The sequence below is a fragment of the Anabrus simplex genome, chromosome 5 (assembly GCF_040414725.1).
Source record: "Anabrus simplex isolate iqAnaSimp1 chromosome 5, ASM4041472v1, whole genome shotgun sequence".
In the NCBI taxonomy this organism is placed as follows: domain Eukaryota; kingdom Metazoa; phylum Arthropoda; class Insecta; order Orthoptera; family Tettigoniidae; genus Anabrus; species Anabrus simplex.
Genome location: NC_090269.1, coordinates 453,658,906 through 453,680,695, shown reverse-complemented (window position 1 = coordinate 453,680,695; position 21,790 = coordinate 453,658,906). Strand labels below are relative to the sequence as shown.

Sequence of the window (21,790 nt, the reverse complement as noted above, 5' to 3'; positions counted from 1 at the left end):
GTACAGCTTCATCCATGGAGTTCATTGCTAACTTAACCTTTATCTCCTCATTCAGGGTGCCCTCCTGCAATTGTTCCCACCTTTTGAACCAGCTATCCTTGCTACTTTCATGTCTCTTAGTTCTAATATATCCTGAGTCCACTCAGCTTTCACTCCTGTAAAGCTAAGTTGGTCTGAAAACAGTCTCACTGTACTACCACCCTGCGAGATCACACATCCTGAAAAATAATCTACCTGTTCCAGCTTTTTATCTTCCAATCTGACATTCAGTTCTCTTAGATTTCTACCTACTGATATCAATTTATTCTTGGAAAGACGAATTCAATCAATCAATACTGATCTGCATTTGGGCAGTCGCCCAGGTGGCAGATTCCCTATCTGTTGCTTTCCTAGCCTTTTCCGAAATGATTTCAAAGAAATTGGAAATTTATTGAACATCTCCCTTGGTAAGTTATTCCAATCCCTAACTCCCCTTCCTATAAATGAATATTTGCCCCAGTTTGTCCTCTTGAATTCCAACTTTATCTTCATATCGTGATCTTTCCTACCTTTATAAACGCCATTCAAACCTATTCGTCTACTAATGTCACTCCACGCCATCTCTCCGCTGACAGCTCGGAACATACCACTTATTACAAGTGATGAAAATCATTTTTCGTCCGTATTGAAAGTTTCATAAACTGTATATAGGATAATATCTTTTGTTTATTTCCACCTATTCAATACATTACAAGAAGTTGGCATTTACTTTAAAACATTATTCAGATGAGACATGTTTCGCCTCTCACTGTGAGGCATCTTCAGTCATTATCAAAAACCTTATTATTTTACCAGGCATCTGGTTAAAGATATTCAAAAATGTGTTTGAAGATTATAAGAGAGTTAAGATTTACGTTAGTTATAAACATGTTCCTGAAGTAACTAAAAATCTAATATATTGATAAAAACAATAAGTAGTTCTTTGTTGAATAGGACTTGTTTGATTGTACTATATAGTAAAAGAAGGTGGCTTGAAGCCGTAGTCATTATTAGATGTCTAATACATAGTGGAAGGTATAGAATACCAGTTCTATGAGAATATACATTACATTCAAATGATTCTAAAAACTAGTGGATTCAAAGATAGTACACATAAAATGTTCAATGAAATAACTATAGATCTAATAAAATGATAAACACATATGTAGTTCTTTGTTAATTAGGACGTTGTAAGATTGTACGGCTTAAAGCCGTAGTCATTAATAGATGTCTAATACATAGTGGAAGGCATATGAAATCAGTTCAATAAGAATATATAATACAAACAATTGATACATAAAAACTGGTAGATTCATAAGAGGTACATTTAAAAATGTAGTATGGTGTACAGAGCTCTAAAAATTCCCCTTTCAGCGACCAATTTTAAAAAAGAAATAAATACAATAAAAGAAATAGCCACTTTTAATGGATATAATCCCTCTATCATAGACAAACTAATTAATAAAGTTAAATTAAAACTATCCACAAACCTCTCCCCAATAAAAAATGAAAAATCAAAGTTCGCAACCTTTACATACACCAACCCAATCATACACCAAGTAACCAACACCTTAAAAAATCAAGAGATCAAAATAGCTTTCAAAACTCAAAATTCAAACCAAAAAATGTTCTTCAACCATAATACAATAAATTCAGAAAATAATAAATACTCAGGCTCCGGTATCTATAGATTAAAATGTAATGAGTGCTTCAGCTCTTACATCGGACAAACAGGAAGAAGCTTCATAACTAGGTACACAGAACATTTCAATGCGCAGAAACATAATAAACACTCAGCAATGAGCAATCACATGAAAGAAACGGGGCACAACTTTACCACAATTGAACAGGACCTTCAAATTTTAAAAACAATAAAGAAAGGTAGACTTATGACCGAATTCGAAAATTTATACATATTTTTGGACCAAAAATTCAATGCTAATAAGAATTTAAATGATCCAATAGACAATAGAAGCCCTCTATATGATCAAATAGTAACATTATTCAATAATGTAAACCTTCAGGACAAAAAGTTTTTTAATATTTTCAAAACAGTATCAACAAACACCCCTACGTCAACAAATACATCATACCTCCCTCCCCCTCCCATCTTACGTAATTCCCCTCCACACGCCATTCTCAAACCAATAAAAGATACACGCCCCTCCGCTTCCCCTACCACTCACAACTCCCTCCCGTTCACGAATCACAAGCCTACAACTCCGCCCCCTCCTACCCACCCCCCTCTAGCCAGACGACATACGTACAACACAAGGAGTAAAAACCGTTAGTGACCATTAGTATCCTAATAGCGCCTCACACAGCTTGTTAAATGGGCCTACAACGCCATAGGTAAGCACCAACATTTTCTCACTAACAACACTTAAACAAAACCTTCCCATGTTTTCTTTCATTCTCGTAAAAATTAACTACAGTTTCTTCTTCATTTCAGAACCATTCTATAACAACAATAATTCAACAGCTTCATCAAACTCCCATAATACTCTTCAATAGTATAAATTATTTACAATCAACGTTTTATAAATATATTGTCATCGAAGAAGAACACAACAGCTCTCCAACCTTCACATCAGAAAACCATACCAACGTTGAGAATTTCCACCCATCATCATCTCTGCATCTTTCTTTTTACAAATTAGGCCAACTATAAACATCTGGTGAACTTCTTGTCAACGCAATCTTGCCGAATAAATCTAAAATAACCTACGAAATGTTAACCAATAAATATCACGGACAAACGCATGCCAACGTCAAGTAACTTTTGTCAAGCAATTGGAATGTTTTTCCTTCATATTTTTTATACTAAGCTGTATATTTTGACTTATATCTTTTTACCATATATTTAGCAGTTATTTGACCTACATTTCAAACTTTGACTACGGCTTTAAGCCATCAACTGTCTTTCATAGTCACATGACGCCTTCATTTTTAAATGTACCTCTTATGAATCTACCAGTTTTTATGTATCAATTGTTTGTATTATATATTCTTATTGAACTGATTTCATATGCCTTCCACTATGTATTAGACATCTATTAATGACAACGGCTTTAAGCCGTACAATCTTACAACGTCCTAATTAACAAAGAACTACATATGTGTTTATCTTTTTATTAGATCTATAGTTATTTCATTGAACATTTTATGTGTACTATCTTTGAATCCACTAGTTTTTAGTATCATTTGAATGTAATGTATATTCTCATAGAACTGATATTCTATACCTTCCACTATGTATTAGACATCTAATAATGACTACGGCTTCAAGCCACCTTCTTTTACTATATAGTACAATCAAACAAGTCCTATTCAACAAAGAACTACTTATTGTTTTTATCAATATATTAGATTTTTAGTTACTTCAGGAACATGTTTATAACTAACGTAAATCTTAACTCTCTTATAATCTTCAAACACATTTTTGAATATCTTTAACCAGATGCCTGGTAAAATAATAAGGTTTTTGATAATGATTGAAGATGCCTCACAGTGAGAGGCGAAACATGTCTCATCTGAATAATGTTTTAAAGTAAATGCCAACTTCTTGTAATGTATTGAATAGGTGGAAATAAACAAAAGATATTATCCTATATACATTTTACATACCACTTAGTCGAGCAGTTCTTCTTCTTTCTCTCAATTCTTCCCAACCCAAACATTGCAACATTTTTGTAACGCTACTCTTTTGTCGGAAATCACCCAGAACAAATCGAGCTGCTTTTCTTTGGATTTTTTCCAGTTCTTGAATCAGGTAATCCTGGTGAGGGTCCCATACACTGGAACCATACTCTAGTTGGGGTCTTACCAGAGACTTATATGCACTCTCCTTTACATCCTTACTACAACCCCTAAACACCCTCATAACCATGTGTAGAGATCGGTACCCTTTATTTACAATCCCATTAATGTGATTACCCCAGTGAAGATCTTTCCTTATATTAACACCTAGATACTTACAATGATCCCCAAATGGAACTTTCACCCCATCAACGCACTAATTAAAACTGAGAGGACTTTTCCTATTTGTGAAACTCACAACCAGACTTTTAGCCCCGTTTATCAACATACCATTGCCTGCTGTCCATCTCACAACATTTTCGAGGTCACGTTGCAGTTGCTCACAATCTTGTAACTTATTTATCACTCTATAGAGAATAACATCATCCGCAAAAAGCCTTACCTCCGATTCCACTCCTCTTCTCATATCATTTATATATATGAGAAAACATAAAGGTCCGATAACACTGCCCTGAGGAACTCCCCTCTCAACTATTACAGGGTCAGACAAAGCTTCACCTACTCTAACTCTCTGAGATCTATTTTCTAGAAATATAGCAACCCATTCAGTCACTCTTTTATCTAGTCCAATTGCACTCATTTTTGCCAGTAGTCTCCCATGATCCACCCTATCAAATGCTTTAGACATGTCAATCGCGATACAGTCCATTTGACCTCCTGAATCCAGGATATCTGCTATATCTTGCTGGAATCCTACAAGTTGAGCTTCAGTGGAATAACCTTTCCTAAAACCGAATTGCCTTCTATCGAACCAGTTATTAATTTCACAAACATGTCTAATATAATCAGAAAGAATGCCTTCCCAAAGCTTACATACAATGCATGTCAAACTTACTGGCCTGTAATTTTCAGCTTTATGTCTATCACCCTTTCCGTTATACACAGGGGCTACTATAGCAACTCTCCATTCATCTGGTATAGCTCCTTCGACCAAACAATAATCAAATAAGTACTTCAGATATGGTACTACATTCCAACCCATTGTCTTTACTATATCCCCAGAAATCTGATCAATTCCAGCCGCTTTTCTAGTTTTCAACTTTTGTATCTTATTGTAAATGTCTTTGTTATCATATGTAAATTTTATTACTTCTTTGGCCTTAGTCTCTTCCTCTATCTCGACATTATCCTTGTAACCAACAATCTTTACATACTGCTGACTGAATACTTCTGCCTTTTGAAGATCCTCACATACACACTCCCCTTGTTCATTAATTATTCCTGGAATGTCCTTCTTGGAACCTGTTTCTGCCTTAAAATACCTATACATACCCTTCCATTTTTCACTAAAATTTGTATGACTGCCAATTCTGCTTGCCATCATGTTATCCTTAGCTGCCTTCTTTGCTAGATTCAATTTTCTAGTAAGTTCCTTCAATTTCTCCTTACTTCCACAGCCATTTCTAACTCTATTTCTTTCCAGTTTGCACCTCCTTCTTAGTCTCTTTATTTCTCTATTATAATAAGGTGGGTCTTTACCATTCCTTACCACCCTTAAAGGTACAAACCTATTTTCGCATTCCTCAACAATTTCTTTAAACCCATCCCAGAGTCTGTTTACATTTTTATTTACCATTTTCCACCAATCATAGTTACTTTTTAGAAACTGCCTCATACCTGCTTTATCAGCCATATGGTACTGCCTAACAGTCCTACTTTTAAGACCTTCCTTTCTATCGCATTTATTTTTAACTACCACAAAAACAGCTTCATGATCACTAATACTATCTATTACTTCAGTTTCCCTATAGAGCTCATCTGGTTTTATCAGCACCACATCCAGGATATTTTTCCCTCTGGTTGGTTCCATCACTTTCTGAATCAGCTGTCCTTCCCATATTAACTTATTTGCCATTTGTTGGTCATGCTTCCTGTCGTTCGCATTTCCTTCCCAATTTACATCTGGCAAATTCAGATCTCCCGCTACAATCACATTTCTTTCCATGTCGTTTCCCACATAGCTGACTATCCTATCAAATAATTCCGAATCCGCATCAGTGCTACCCTTTCCCGATCTGTACACTCCAAATATATCAAGTTGCCTATTATCTTTAGAAATGAGCCTTACACCTAGAATTTCATGTGTCTCATCTTTAACTTTTTCGTAGCTTACAAATTCTTCTTTCACCAGAATGAAAACTCCCCCTCCCACCTTTCCCATCCTATCTCTACGATACACACTCCAGTGCCGTGAGAAAATTTCTGCATCCATTATATCATTTCTCAGCCATGATTCAACTCCTATTACAATATCTGGTAAATATATATCTATTAAATTACTTAATTCTATTCCTTTCTTTACAATACTTCTACAGTTCAGCACTAACAATTTTATGTCATCCCTACTTGATTTCCAGTTCCCTGTTCCCTTATCACCGCTCCCTAGGCCATCCCGTTTCCCTGAATGTACCTCCCTATTACCCTTCCAAACAAATTTCCTAACTTATATGTACCACTGCGGTTTAAATGAAGGCCATCCGAGCGCAGATCCCTATCTCCTACCCACCCATTAGGATCTAGGAATTTCACTCCCAGTTTCCCACATACCCACTCCATAGTCTCATTTAAATCCCCAATCACCCTCCAGTCAGTATCCCTCCTACACAGTATTCCACTAATAACAATCTCCGCTTTCTTAAACTTCACCCATGCTGCATTTACCAGATCCCACACATCTCCAACTATGTTGGTATTTATATCAGCTTGCCTTACGTTGTTGGTACCAACGTGAAACACTACCACCTTCTCCTTCCCCTCCTCCCTCTCTTCTACTTTCCTCAACATCTGCCTCAACCTAATTCCTGGATAACATTCTACCCTGTTTCCCTTTCCTCCACACACTTTCCCCACGTGTCTAACGATGGAATCCCCCATGACCAGAGCCTCAACCCTACCCACCTCATTTGATCCCCTCCCCTCCTGGTCAGCCCTATCTTTCCTGATAGCTGCAGAAGCTACTTCCTCCTCCCTTTTCTCCTTCCCATGACCCTGTTCCACCTGTCTTTTCCTATCCTCTACTCTACATTTCCCTTTCCTACCTTTTCCCTTCCTCCTACTTCCACGCATCTCAGCAACAGTTCCCTGTCCCTCATCTTCCCTCTGTTGTTCTACCTGGAGTGACTCGTACCGATTTCGCACAGACACCTGTCCTGAATTCTGATCCTGAATAGAGCCCTTGGCCTGCAATCTCCTTCCCCTTAGAACATTAGACCACCTGTCTTCTACAACTCCTCCCTTTCCTTCCCCTCCCTCTTGTACACCTACTGTAACCTGTACATTGTTTGAGGGAGTCCTATCTTCCTTCCTGTCTTCTGTGAGAATCCTAATTATCTCCCTCAAACATTTCCAACTCCTCCCTCATAATCCTCAATGCCTCACCACACCCACAATAAGTACACTCGCGCTCCTTAGCCATTCTTTACGTCGGAAAAATTATAAATTAAAAAAATTAAGTAACTTATTTGTAAAAAAAATAAATGAACGGAGGGATATATTGTCTGGGATAGTACACAACAATAAGGTAATTAATATACGACTACACTACAATACTACTTAGTCGTGCTCTATTTTTTTAAATCCTACAACACCTAACAGGATAAAAACTGCTGTTAATTACTGAATATCGAAAGTAATACACAAGAACTACACAATTCCAAACTGCAATTAAGCCTATCCTAATTTCAACAATATTTTAGTAAGATTTTCTACGAATACCTCTACTGCACCAGTACTACACAAATATTTTACAATAATAAAATAAGCACACTAAATTCTAATAGGATATTACTCGTATACTACTGTACAGTACACTACAGTAATTTTTAAACTATTTTCAGACGTATCCTAATTACGATACCGGTACCGTACCGTATGTCACTACTAAGCACAACAGAAATGAAATTTGCAAGAACTACTGTACTCAAAGATTACCAACGAAGCTAAATGCTTAGACAAATTATTATTAGTATTAGGGTCTAATAGATACACACGAAAGATAACACACGAATATAGCAGGCAAGATACGGCACTATCTAAATGTACTGTACTGTATCTATACTACAATGTATCTACACTACACTATACTGCGTTTGGTTAAATGCTTAAGTATCAAAAGGATTGCCGTACACGAAGAAAAACACTAATATAACTGGCAAGATACTATCTAATATATTATACCTTATCTTCACTACAATTCTACTGAAATATGGTTATGTGATTATTACAGCTGGTGGATTACTATTATTTTCCCTACTCCACGGGACGGAGAAAAAAAAGTGTCCTTAATTAGGCCTACTGAAAAATACGAGGTTGTCTACAATAATTTCTCAAATATTTCTGTCAAAACTACTACTACTATTACTCCAGGGACTTGAACTGCAATTACTGGGATATATGAACTTTATTATTATTAGCTAACCGCTCATAAATACTGAAAGATCGAGGGAGCGAAATATAAATTACAGATACTAACTACCTACTCAGAAGTACAAATGAATGGAATACAAGGTCAGCTGATTTTTATTTATATTTACTTGACTACACTACACCCTTTGTTCACGACTGTAGCCAACAATGCAATATTGGAATATGAGGAGCGACAATAATCAATAACAATACGACTGTTAACTATTACCGTGTAATCTCTTTAACTTCTTTTTAAATGGAAGTTTACAGGCGTATCGTGTTTTTTAATGTAGTAAATTAATACCTTCGCGATAGTTTGAGCGTATATCTATACGAAATACCGGAGAAGTTGCTGCAGAAGTTACGGTACTATTCCTTATGATAATCTGTCTTTGTAAGTACAACCAACGAACCTACAGATACCGGTATTTACAAATATTTTTAAAGTTAATATTGTTACCTAAAGTATTACCTAAACCTAAATTCGAAACAAGGTGCACCTAGCTAGCCTACTTAACCTAGAATACGTAATTTACTGAAGACCAACTGAATTACTTGTTACAAAATTTAAATAATTATTACTACTCCCAATTTCTACCAACAAGCACTAAACACCACTATATAAACAGCACTAAATGAATCAAATATACACAAAATTAAGCTATTTCAATAGGTTTTCACTACTTTATCACTACAATAATGCAAGAGCTCTCTCAACAGCCAACCGTTCTCAAGCGCATCCAACAATGCAATCATACCATTATCATACCATAGTCCTTGCACCTGTTTTCAAGTTCCAAGATATTAGACTGCAGGCTTTACACACAAACTGCCATAAAGGCCAAGTCGTCAGCATAGCCCAAATTGCTTACTACATTTTCATCTGATTGAATCCCTCCCTGCCATTTAATATCTTTCAGCGGATTATCCATGTAAACTATGAGCAACAAAGGCGAAAGGTCACAGCCTTGTCTAACCCCTGTTAATTCTCACTGCAGCTCAGTTTTCAATGCGTCCATACTCCCATAGCTCCCTCAGTTCTCTGTTGTATGCTCTCTCTGTATTCCTCTTGTACCACTTGGCACATACTGAACAGCCCATCTGTGGTCTGTAACCACACAGGTTTCCAACCAACTTACTCTCAACCACTGATTGAACCCTCCCATTCAGCACTGAGTTGTTGCAATCCTTCCTTTTCCGTGCTTATAGATAGGTGTAAACACTACTTTTGTCCAATCAGAAGGTAGCTTACTAACACTTCATGTTCATCTTATAACTTTTATGAAGCCATTTTATCCCTGCCTTCCCACTATACTTCAACATTTCATTTCCAATTTAATCTATTTCTGCTGCTTTATAGAATGGACTTTTTTAAAACCATTCTCTCCACTTCTTCAAGCATAATTTCACGAATATCACTGTCCTCCTCCCCATGAGCTTGGTTGTTCGCATCTCGACCAGGAAGACTTCCTTGTATGTTGAGAGGATTTTAAAATATTCCTCCACCTGTCCAGTGATTCCCACAGAGAACTTCACTATTGGAAAAGTCCTCCTCGTTTTCTTGGCATTTCTAAAGTCTACAATTACAGGTCGTGAAAACATCAATCTAAACTGTCCAGCCCTGAGGAGTGTTTTACAAATAACGGGAAAGTGGTAATGTGCCAAGTGTGTAACGAAGTCACAATTTGACCAACATTTACGCAGTGTATTGCACACAAACAATAAGATATGTGCCTGGAAATGAGAGCTGCAAACATTCTGTGGAACAAACTTCACGTGTTGGAATATCGTTCATTTCTTGAAAAGTGTGCAATAGAAATGTGGGGGTGAGCCTAATATAGCTACCGTATTTTTGGCATAATTAATGCCCTTACATAATTTATGCAACCAAATTATTTTTGGTCCAAAGTAGAGAAAAAGAAAAGTTTACGTATTTGACGCACCCACTTCTTCCAACATCCATCACGCAGCTCTGGATACGTTTCGAAATAAAGGTATCAGCTACTCAAGCAGCAGCCTTCCTATTGCGAAACCACCCATTCCAAATACCGGGCAACATGCTGTTATCAGCCAATAGGAAATACCACTGCACTAGTTCAGTGAGAGAATCAGCGCAAATGTGACTAGTGATGCTCTATTCCAGTTTGGTACAAACATATTTTATGAGTGTTTCGGGTATGAGACATGCGTTTTGTGTGATCTCAGAAATATTTGTTGGGCTACAGTGAGCAAGTATTCGAGTAATACTGTACCATATAAACTCACGGGGATTAGTTACGCTGAAATGTATGGGAAAAGGGAAGTATTCAGTGTCCAAATGCAACGTGTGCTACCGTGGTAACAGATAAGTGCATTTCAAGCGACCAACAAGTCTCGTAAAGCATTTCACGGACCAAAAAGCGGCAAGTTTCCACAAGTAGATGAAGATCTGCTTAAATATATGATTTCATTACGCAACGTTGGATAAGCTGTTTCTCACAAAATGCTGTGTTTTAAAGGACGAGAAATACAGTAGAACCTCGATAATTCAAAATCGGTTAATTCAAAATCCCATTTAATTTGAAGAGCTCTCGTTCCCGGAAACTTGAGATATAGTTTTGTATGTTATTTAAATTTTTAAATTCAAAATAGGGATAATTCGTAATTCGAAGTACACTGTCCGCTCCATTACCGAAATTCATTTTAAAACAATAGTATGTTACAGAGTAATTTAAATTAAAAATTTATCCGCGTCATGATAGAATGCATCTTCCAGAATGTGCAGGGGTAGCTTTCTGCACTTTTACACACTTTGGTGTGTCTACAGTGTGCTTCATATTTGCTAAGTTCGAGTGAAATCGGTATTCTTTTGTATTCAACATTTTTAAGGAACGCCGTAATATCACGCAGCAGGCAGTGTGCGGAGAAACAGAATCTACGGACACTGGCGATGCCGACAATTTACAAAAAAGCGTGGCTCATATAATCAGTTTGTAGGCACCAAACATTGTTGTCATTGCTGATGAAACTGCATTGCTTTCTTTTAATGCTGAACCCAAACGGTCTTATGGTTTTAAAGGAGAACGAGCCAGACGGGAAATCATGCAGGGCTGGGGGTCATTGGACTGTGTTGCAATGCACATGGAAGCGAGAGAATTCCTCCCCTCGTCATAGTAAAGTTCGATAAGCCACAATGTTTTAAGGGCGTCGGGCACTTTCCAAGCAAGTACAAGACATCTAAAATGCAAACGGTAGAGTAATCCAAAAAATAATGCATTTGCACAGGGGAACACACATAATTTATCTTTCTTCTTCTTCTTTCGAATGGGCCACCAGAGGACCACGTGCCAATTTCAATTCCTTCTTCTTTGTTCTTTCCTTTTCTTCCAGTACGCTTTCATCTGTTCACTATGTTTCTTCTTTCTGTCTTCAGACCACTTTGAACCAGTCTTTTTTACTTTCCTACCTTGGAATCCTTCTATTTTCAATACTTTTTCCCGAAAGCCTTCTCTATTATTTATTTCTTCTGTTGTTATATTGTTTTTTTCTAAATCCTTTCTTACTTCATTGACCCAGCTTGTCGTTGATTTCTTACTCCACAAATATCTGAAAATCTTACTGGTTAATCTACTATCTTGCATTCGATATAAATGTCCAAAAAACATAAGTCTCCTTTTCCTCATTACATCTGATATATTTTCTATTTTTTGATATATTTCAGCATTACTTCGTAATTTCCAACCTTCTGCTGTGTTTTGTGGGCCTAATATTTTCCTCATGATTCGCCTTTCTAGTATTTCTAGCTTATCTAAATTATAGTTTAATGCCAGACACTCGCTTGCATATAGGCATTCTGGCTTCACTACTGTGTTGTAATGCCTTATTTTTGCATTTTTGGATAGGCATCTTTTATTGTAGATATCTTTGGTGACACCATAAGCTCTCTCCATTTTATGTACCCTCTCCTCTACTGCAGATTTTTCTAAACCATTTTCTTGGATTATTTCCCCTAGATATTTGAATTTTTTTACCCTCTCTATTTGGCCAATATCTGTTTTCAGAAATTTTGGTGCATCCCAAATATTTGTTAAAAATTTTGTTTTTTCTGCAGAAATTCTTAAGCCAGTTCTGCTGGCGATTCTTTCCAAGACATTTACTTGGGTTACAGCAGATGTCACATTTTCAGAAAGTATTGCAAAGTCATCTGCAAATGCAAGACAATTTATTTCAATCCTTTTGTTTCCTCTGCCTAACCTTATCGGTGAAATGTTGAGTTCAATAAGTTTTTCGTTCCAAATTCTCACTATTTTCTCTAGGACACAATTAAAAAGAATTGGGGATAGTCCGTCGCCTTGCCGTACACCAGTTTTTATTTTGAAAGGCTGTGATATCTCTCCCAGAAATTTCACTTTAGAGACTGTGTCTGTAAGTGTTTCATGGATTAGATTTGCCAGTTTAGACTTTATGCCAAATTCTCGAATTATTTTATATATAGTTTCTCTGTCAACAGAATCAAAAGCCTTTTTGAAATCTACAAACATGACTACAATGTCCTTTGAATTAAGTAACCTGTGGCGAATTATTGACTTAAGATTAAACATTTGTTCTGAGCATGATCTTCCTTTCCTGAAACCACCTTGATATTCACCTAAATGATTGTCTAGTGTTGTTTCTACTCTGTTTAATAAAATCTTGGAAAATACTTTATATGCCACTGCTAATAAAGATATTCCTCTTTAGTTATTAACGTCCTGTTTATTACCTTTTTTGTGGAGTGGATGTATCAAGGCTACTTTCCATTCCTCAGGAATTTTTTCAGTTTTCCAGATTTCTTCAAAGAGTAATTGTAGCTCATTTGCTATATTTGGTAAGGACCACTTCAAAAGTTCCGCTAATAGAATCTTCTCCGCTAGCTTTGTTGTTTTTGAGGGTTTTAATTACTTCTTCAATTTCTTTTATAGTTGGTGGTATGTCTTCTTCCAAATTTTCATCAATATCTTGAAATTCTAATTTATGACTTGGTTCAGGACAGTTCAAAAGTTGATCAAAATATCTTGCTAATATCTCACAATTTTCAGTATTGCTTAGTCCAATTCTGCCGTTTTCATCCTTGAAACTAACATTTGTAGTTTGGTACCCCTTTAATTCATTCTTAAAAGTCTGATAAAAGTCACGGGTGTTATTTTTTATAAAGTTTTTGTCCATTTCTATAAGTTTCTCCTTTTGAAAGGCTCGTTTAGTACTTCTGATTATCCTTGCTGTTTCCTTCCTTTGTTGTTTAAACTGATCAAAATCTTCAATTTTCTTTGAGCATTTCCATTTTTTCCATGTTTTAGCCCTCTCTGCTAAAGCTTCTTCACATATTTCATTCCACCATATTTTCCTTTTATTTTTTATTGGCCCAAATGTTTTCTGTGCTGCATAATTAATTGCTTTGGATATTTCTTGCCAGTTGCCTAGTTTAGCCACTTTAATTTCGTCTTGGTAGTTTTTAATTGATTCTTTTGTTATAGTAAGTCTGTCTACATTATATTTTATTAACCTCTGTGGCTTTCTTTGTTCTTTATTAGGTAGGAGTTTGGCTTTAATTTTAGAGAGATAATGGTCGGAATCAAATTCACCATTCCTTACTACTTTCACATTCATAATTTCTTTTGTACTTTTTTTTGAAACAGCCACATGATCTAACTGAAACTCTCCTAACATTGGGTTTGGAGATATCCACGTTTTAGCTTTTCTGGGGAGTTTTCTAAAGAAGGTTGACATTAGTTTCAGGTGATAGCTTTGACACAAACTGATTAGCCTAATACCATTTGTATTTGTTCTTCTGTGGGCTGGGTAATGTCCTACTACATTTCTAAATTTCTTTTCTCTACCTATTTGTGCATTGAAGTCACCTAATAGTAATATGGTGTTCATTTTCGGAATTTTGGATATTTCATTTTCCAAACGAACCCAGAATTCCTCTGTTTTTTGAGGGTTTTTCCTATTGTCTTCATTAATTGGTGCATGGCAATTAACAAGTGTGTACGTTTTGTTTTTGCATTTAATTGATAGGAGAGATATTCTTTCTGAGTTGGATTTAAATTCTGTTACATTTCCTATTATACTTTTATGAATGTAGAAAGCTGTACCAAGTAGTGGCATCCCCTTCATAATTTTGATTGCTGGTTTGCCTTTAAAGATCCTGTAGTTACAAGTGTCTATTACATTTTCATCTAGGAATCTAGTTTCTTGAACTGCCAAAATTTGAATTTTGTTTTTCTCTAGAAGTATTTCTAGTTCTTTTTGTTTACCAGTCTTGAGTAGAGAATTTACATTTAAAGTGCCAAAAAAGAATTCCTTTTTGAATTTTATTTTAGAAGGATTCCAAGGTTGCTCCGACTCAACCTTCTGATTGCAGTTGTTGGGACTCCCCAGAACCTTTAGTCCCAATGCATTGCGTGACGCAATGGTGGATTTCTCTTTCGAGTTACCACCTGGGGTAGTGCCTTCATTCAGCGGACTTTCCATACTGCAATTGAAATTGTATAAAATACAAAGTGAGGAATTAGATTCCAGGATAAGATCGGATTGTTAGTCCGAAATTTGATTTTTGTTCGTGGTTCACTCCACTAGGCTCTTCCGCTCTCTCCACCGTTCGGAACTAAAGCAGAGTTCCTCTTCCGCCTTCAAGACCGTTGGCCAAGTTTCACCTGTAACCCTAGGCAGGGGCCCTTACTGGGTGCTACCACCCGGAGCCAGATGGACCCAGGTTTTTTAACGAGGTTGTTACTCCTCCCCCTCCTCACTTCCCCGTCTTTTGATAGACTTGTTCGGTATGTCTTCTTTCTTCCCAATACCTCTTCATTCTCTTGCTCCTCCTCTTTCTCTCGTCTTCCGTGATCTGAATCTGGATCCTGGTGTCTGTCCATCTGTGGCCTTCTGCAAGCTTTTTGTATTTGGACTTATCCTTGTCTTTGAATCGTGTGATTTTTTCTTTCGTTGCATGAGGTTATTTATCCAAGTGCATTATTTGTTGGATACATTTCAGAAATATTTTTTTCCATGGCATTTGAAAGGTTTAAACTGTGAATCAAAGTTAACTGCATGCAGTAACGGGCCTTAGAATATTTTGTAATGCAGCAAGGGTTAGCACTTCTGAATTACGAATTGGCAGTTAATTCGAAATCACATAAATTTGAAGTCCGGTTTCTTAGTCCCAACGACTTCGAATTAACGAGGTTTTGCTGTGGCTTCTGCACATGGAATAAGTGTCTCGGATTTGAAGGTTAGCCAAGTTTTGATGATTATGAAGAGAAATGGACTTTCTCTTTGATGAAGAACACCATTATGCCTCAAAATGTCCAATGATTTCAACCAAAAGGTGATTGATTTTCGCCGCTTTTTGATTGAGAAGCATAAAGTGAAGGAACCACAGGTCAGACGCCAATGCCACAAAGTCGAACAATTGATAAGAAAGGGACATTGAGTGTTATCGGATGCACTACTAGAAGCAAACAAGAACGATGTACTGCAATGTTGGCTGCAACAGGTGATGGCAGAAAGCTTGCTTCTTATGTTGTTAAAAAATGAAAACCACTGCCTAAAGTAAAATTTGCGCTAGGGAACCACATTTGTATCCAAGAAAAAAGGTCAATGGACACGTCACTCGTACAAGATTGGATATGAAATGTTTGGAGAAATGTAACAGGGGTCGCCACTTCGATGCCCAGCCCTTGTCGTGTTGGACAGTTTTCTGTTTTTGCCAGTATGCCATTATTATGTACTTACATGAATTGTACTTTTATTAGTACATATTTATTTCACTTCAGGTCGTATTGTCAACTCGTAACATCTATTGTGAAAACGGGCATGATGATTAACTGCAAATTGAGTTGAACCAATTGCGTGTGTATTATATTTGTGTATCTTTTAAATACTGTATAATGGAATTCTAATTTTTTTTAAATATCTGAATTCCTCGAATAATTTATGCATCCAAAGTTTTTGCCTGTATTTTTCATCAAAATGTGCATTAATTGTGCGAGGGAATATGGTATATGTTATTTCTCAATCATTTCACTTCCCTTCTGTTCTCAAATTTCACTTCAGAATGTTTTTTTGTTTTCAGACATTCACTTCACACTGAATGCTAACAATGATCATTTCATTGGATGGAAAGGCCACCTGATCTGGAATGTCCCCTTTAACGCTATATAAACTGTTACTCATTCATTCTTTTTGTTGAGGCATAATTTGTGAATGGAATGTGTTCAGAACACACATAAACAAAGAATAATGAGCTTCAAGATCAATTTCAGGCTGAAGAATACGTGTTTATTATAAAGACATTGGCATAGTTCAACACACCAGTAACAATAGCTTTAATGTTGCACCCGTTGTCACAACGGTTAGCAAAATATCTCCCAGCAGCTCAATTTACTCTCAGGGTATACCAGTCTACACGAAAAACCAGAAAATCTTTCACTAAGTTTCACTTAATGTGAATTCAATGAAGATACTAGATCACCCGAAGACGTAATTTCATGTAAATAGTCGCTTATAACAAGTAATTGCAATATTATTCCATAATATTATCGCATTCAATCACCTAGTCTATAAATTAATTACGCATCTTACAAGCTAGCCTATGAATTCAATAAAAATGAAAATAAATCACCACTCACAAATTATATTAAAATAATAATCCATATTTTATTTAATTAAAAGATTGTCCTAGGAAAAGAAATTATATTAGAAATTCTATAATCTTCTTCATTATATACAGTAATTATTCTTAAGTCAGCGCTGGCTTATAGAAAGGGAAATGAAAATGATGCTAACCTGTTCTGGTCCATTTCCGAAATGAAATAAAATATAAGTATTGTAACGTGTTGGCGGGGTAAATAAATGAATAAATGAGTGCAGAACCTGGTAGCGTCCTATTTCTAAGATTTATTAACTAAGCACTGCAATTACAGATTTACACACACACAGACGATAGCCGAGCTTGCAAGTTACACAAGTACACGGTTACACACTTACACGATTCGTACTCTCTCTCTTAGTTTCTCGTGTCCCATCCACAATGACACACACACTCATACAAAGAGTCATTGATTATTTACAGTACACTCTCTTAGCCACTCAGTCACACTCGTTAGCGCTGGCCTACATGTCAGCCTTGCAGGTCGTGACAGTATCCGCTGTTCACTCAACCCGTTGAACTCCGAAGTCTTCACACATCGTCTCCTAGTGTTCCCTTCTTCGCCGCTCCAGAACACTCCAGGTTCTCCTCCAGCAGCCAGTCTCAAGGGACACACACACACACACACACACACACACGACATCAGGAAATCACCATTCTGAACAGGTTAAGTAAATAAGAGTTGAAATAAATGAATGAAGATCTGAATAAAAATGAATAAAATTTGGATACAGTGAATAAAATGAATAGAATCTGTAAAATCTGAACTCAGTTAATTCTGATTTCTTCTTGGGTACTGTTTTAGTAACGACTCACGAGCTAAAGCTTTTACGTCCCTAATGCCTGCTAAATTCGGCTCCTAGTTTATCATTTCCCTGTATATTATTCTCTTATTAAATGTAAATTTAAGTAAACACAGTTCAAGAATAGCTAAACTACCTATATATCCACATAATTCTTGATTTATACATACTGTATATGTATATTAGGCTCAAAATGCCTCCTTATTTCATATTTCAATCCTTAACCTACTGTGCAAGTTACTAGGTTCATTTCTGCAGTGTAAATATGAATATCACTTGTTTTCGCTTTTGGGTTACATTACCGCGGATATACCTATCATGTCGTTCATTTGGCACAGATACTGTTTGCGAATATGTCCTAGAATTCTCATGCATCCAACACAATATCACTATTATGTTAACATTCCATCTCAATCTCAATTAAAAGTCAGAAGATAATACTCATACCTTGCTCTTGGTCATTCTCGTGGTGTATTTTCTATTATGTACATGCATCGTTTCTTAAGCTTCTTACCTCTTTAGGTATCCCTTTCAATACGTATATTCCTTTTTTGCTAGTTGTTTTACATCGCACCGACACAGATAGGTCTTACGGCGACGAGGAGACAGGAAAGAGCTAGGAGTGGGAAGGAAGTGGCCATGGCCTTAATTAAGGTACAGCCCCAGCATTTGCCTGGTGTGAAAATGGGAAACCACGGAAAACCATTTTCAGGTCTGCCGACAGTGGGGTTCGAACCTACTATCTCCCGAATACTGGCCGCACTTAAGCGACTGCAGCTATCGAGCTCGGTCGTATATTCCTTGCATTTACCATTAATCATAATATCATCCTCTGTAACACATAATATTTCCTCATATTTCCTCGTCGTATGCTTCAAAAACATCACCTCAATTGTTTAATATCACACCTTCATTAACAACAACCTCTATACGAAGAACTCGCGATTATCCATATATCGCCTTGCTAAATATGTCACAATTGCATTTCATACCAACACTTCTCAATAACGTTATGTTGAATAATCCCAAAATGAGTTCATAATAGTACAATATCGATGTACAAGGAGCACATAATTACATTCATCCATTTATGTTGCGCGGTCCATCTATGATGTAATCTATGAGTATACTCTTTGCGAGATTTATCGAAATTCCAACACATATTAACTCTCAGCCATCATTAAGGGTTATAAATTTCATGTTGTTGGTCCGTATTGAACTGACCCTCTGGTGGGTGCAGGATCCATGGCACAGAGCCTGTGTTCCAGGACATCCCAGATATGCTCGATATGATTCATATCGGGACTCCTGGGTGGCCATGGCAGTCGTTGGAGCTCCACTGCTTGTTTCTGGAACAATTCCCGGGCGACGTGGGAGCAATATGGCGGTGCGTTATCATCTTGAAATACCGCAGAACCGTCTGAGCACTGGAAGGCCAAAAATGGGTGGAGATGGTCCCCAAGCAGCTCAACATACCACGTACCATTCAAAGTCTCTCTTCCAGAACAACTAGGGGGTCCATTCCGTACCAGGAAAATGCACCCCAGACCCTAACAGAGACACCAGCACCCTGAACCACACCTTCAAGGCAGGCGGGATCCATCGCTTCATGTGGTCTGCGACATACACGGTGCCTCCCTCGGCATTGTGCAGTTGAAATCGTGATTCGTCCGACCATATCACGTTACGCCATTGTTCCAGTGTCCATCCCTGGTGACTGGCGAAAAATGCGCGTCGTCATGCCCGATGCCGTTGGGTTAACAGTGGCACCTGTGTGCGGCGCCGGTTCCCATACACCATAGAACCCATATTCTTACGGATTGTCCACTGGGAGATGTGTCTAGCACGACCTGTGTTGAATTGAGCCGTGATTTGTTGCACGGTTGCCCGTCTATCACTATTGACAATCCGTCTCAGATGTCGCCGGTCACGGTCATCGAGGGTGGCTGGACGGCCGGTCGTTTGTCTGTTATGGACGGTGACCCCCCCCCCCACATTCAACCATTCACGATACACCCTGGACACGGTTGATTGTGTGAAGCTGAATTCCCACACCACTTCCGAAATCGCACTTTCCATCCGTCGGGCACAGATCACCATACGCCATTCAAACGGTGTCAGCTCACAATGACGTTCCACGTTACACCTGTCACATGCACAGCCACTGCTCACAAGGTGTCCTATACAACTGCCACTGGCACAGAGGGCATGTGGTGCGCAGACAACACACCTGCACATCAGTGCTCTGCTATCCCATGACATTTGCTCAGTCAGTGTACATTAAAGATGATTTTAATCCTTAATGAGTCCTAAAAGAGTTGAAACACTTTATTTGTATGTATGAGAATAACGTATGAGTAACAACACAGTAAAGGTTTAGACCTATGCAATACAAAATATATTCATAATATTTCAAAATTACATGGTACTAGTTTCGACCCATCTAGGGGTCATCATCAGCCATATCAAAGCAAAGATCACTTTTGACAAAATCCTAAGACCATGTTAATTTTAACAGTAAGATTATTATGGAATAACAAGTGAATGTGGTAAATGAACTGAGATGTTAGTATGGGACAGGTGAGTGATAGCTAATAAATATACAAGGAATAAACATAAGAGGTTTGGAACAAAGTATAAAAGGGGGCTTAGTGTTGTAAAAATTATATAATCATGGAAAACAGTAAGTCCTTATAATGAAGAATGCAATGTGAAATGGCACACATAAAATTATATATGGCTTAGGAAGAGGGAGGGGAAGAGGGCTTAAGGTGGGGCTGAAGGGTGCGGGAGAGAGGGTGCACTTAGACCGATGGTAGAGACATCTAACAGTTGAAAACCCAAGTATCTTGCATAACATCAGTTCAAGTTAGATAACCTAGATGGCCTTATGGAAGGCACGCAGTTTAACTGGCTGGAGAAGGTGTATCCCGGTACAATCTTCACTGCTGCTCTCAGAACTGGTAGGAATATACTGAGAATAAGATTTTTCTAAAATCTTCTTTATATCACAATCTGATGTCATTATAATGCTACATTCACAGCACACACACGTGTAACAAAACAACACTGGTTCTCTTGTGCATACGTAACGACAGGCTGGCCAACAAACGAAGCACCAGCAAAGAGTACCACAAGTGTTTTCAGCTTCCTGCTGCCTTGTAGGCTGTTGTTAAATGTGTCTTGACTTTAATAATTTATGATGATGATGATGATGCTTGTTGTTTAAAGGGGCCTAACATCGAGGTCATCGGCCCCTAATGGTACGAAATGAAATGACAGCTAAAAATTCAAAATCATCCACTGACCAAAATAAAAAATATCATGAGGAAGGAATGGATGGACATGAACAAAAAACAACAAAAAATGGACAAACAAAAAACAGTGGATCCAACTCAAAAAAAGATCATAAATAATTTATTACTGACCAAGGGACCACTCATAAAGCATAATCCTGAATTGAGGATGCTTGATATCTAAAGGGGTCCAAAATCCAGGTCTAAGGCCCCTCAGAATGGTACATGTCACAAGTAAAGTAGAACCATGTTATTTGTCATGTTTGGGTATTAATCAAAAGTAGCGAAGACTCACGGTGTTCCACACATGATGATACTACTCACAAGTATTGCACATTGTACAGGGAACGCAGACCTATCGTGTTTCTCACACAATGGCACCACTCATAGCCAACGCAAACCGATGAGGTTCCTCACCTAGGTGTACTAACCACAGGGACTCATACTATCCTGTGGTGTTCCTCACATGGTGGGAACTAATCACAGGCAACGCAGACCCACGGTGTCGCTTATATAGTGGTGCAACTCACAGGCAATGACCAGACCCACGGTGTTGCTCACATGGGTACGACCTTATGTTACCTTATGTTACCTTATGTTACAGCCATTCGCAGCTGAGATTTTGGGAACAATTCCGGTCTTTCATCCATCATAGTCGTCGGTGCACATGTCTTTCATCTGTTTGATACTGTACGCGACTTAAAGGTTCTATCTGCACTAAAGGTAATTTTACAAGAGAGCTGTGCCTTCACGTGTTGATTTACCTCCATGTCCTCATCCAG

General features: G+C 37.6%; 1 protein-coding gene across 1 annotated transcript in view; it reads left to right on the top strand.

The window, feature by feature from the left end:
• LOC136875116 (zinc finger protein OZF) overlaps positions 1–21,790 on the top strand; it is a 198,389-nt gene that overhangs the window by 33,464 nt on the left and 143,135 nt on the right. The window lies entirely within an intron of this gene.